At 44.3% G+C, this 888-nt stretch overlaps 1 non-coding gene across 1 annotated transcript; it reads right to left on the bottom strand.

Annotated features, from left to right (window-relative positions):
- Positions 1 to 326: 326 nt before the first annotated feature.
- Positions 327 to 430, bottom strand: Gm25622. The gene has a single exon (XR_003950305.1). It is a non-coding gene; the product is annotated as a U6 spliceosomal RNA (small nuclear RNA).
- Between the last annotated feature and the right edge of the window lie 458 nt (positions 431 to 888).

Here is an 888-nt window from a genome sequence, read left to right as displayed (position 1 = left end):
AAGCCTAACGATAAGACAGCAGCCGGCGGGCAAGGGGTGGAACACAAGGCGGCCTGGTTCCCATTGCAGCGCAGGGAGGCTCAGAACCCGGAGGCCGCGTGCAGGTGCAGAGATTGAAGTAGCAGAGCAGCCGCGTGAAGGTGCTGTGACTGGAACAGAGGGTGAGGGACCAAGAAACAGCAGAAAACCAGAGATCACCGTACCCTGTCTATGTCGAGTGTCCCTTTCCCATATAATTACCTATTCATTTATTTATAGCCTTTGGGTTTTCATGATATGCTTCAAGAATTTGCAAATTTATTTATTCATTTATTTATGGCATGTGGGTTTTCATGGTACGCTTCAAGAACTTGAATGTCATCTTTGCCCAGAGGCCATGTTAATCTCAGTACTGTTCCAGTTTTAGTATATGTGCTGCCGAAGTGAGCACACGTGTGGGCGCTTTATGCGTGTGCGTGTTCACGTATGTGTCTGTGTGTGTGTGTAGGTCAGAGGTTAATGCTGTATGTCTTCCTCAATAATCTTTCATCTTATTTTTAAAATGTTTTTTTAATTCTTTTTTTAAATTCATTTATTTATTGTGTATAAGTAAACTGTAGCTGTCTTCAGACACACCAGAAGAGGGCATCAGATCTCATTACAGATGGTTGTGAGCCACCATGTGGTTGCTGGGATTTGAACTCAGGACTAAAATGTTTTTTTAATTCTTTCTCTAGTACATTGGTGTTTTGCCTGCATTTGCGTGTGTGAGAGCATTGGATCTCCCAGAAGTAGAGCTATAGACAGTCAGGAACTGCCATATGGGTGCTGAAAAATGAACTCCGGTCCTCTGGAAGAGCGGCCAGTGCTCTTAACCATGGAGCCATCTCTCCAGCCCCTAATTATTCT

Source organism: Mus musculus, chromosome 12, assembly GCF_000001635.26.
Source record: "Mus musculus strain C57BL/6J chromosome 12, GRCm38.p6 C57BL/6J".
Classification (NCBI taxonomy): Eukaryota; Metazoa; Chordata; class Mammalia; order Rodentia; family Muridae; genus Mus; species Mus musculus.
This window is presented reverse-complemented; position numbering and strand designations above follow the sequence as displayed.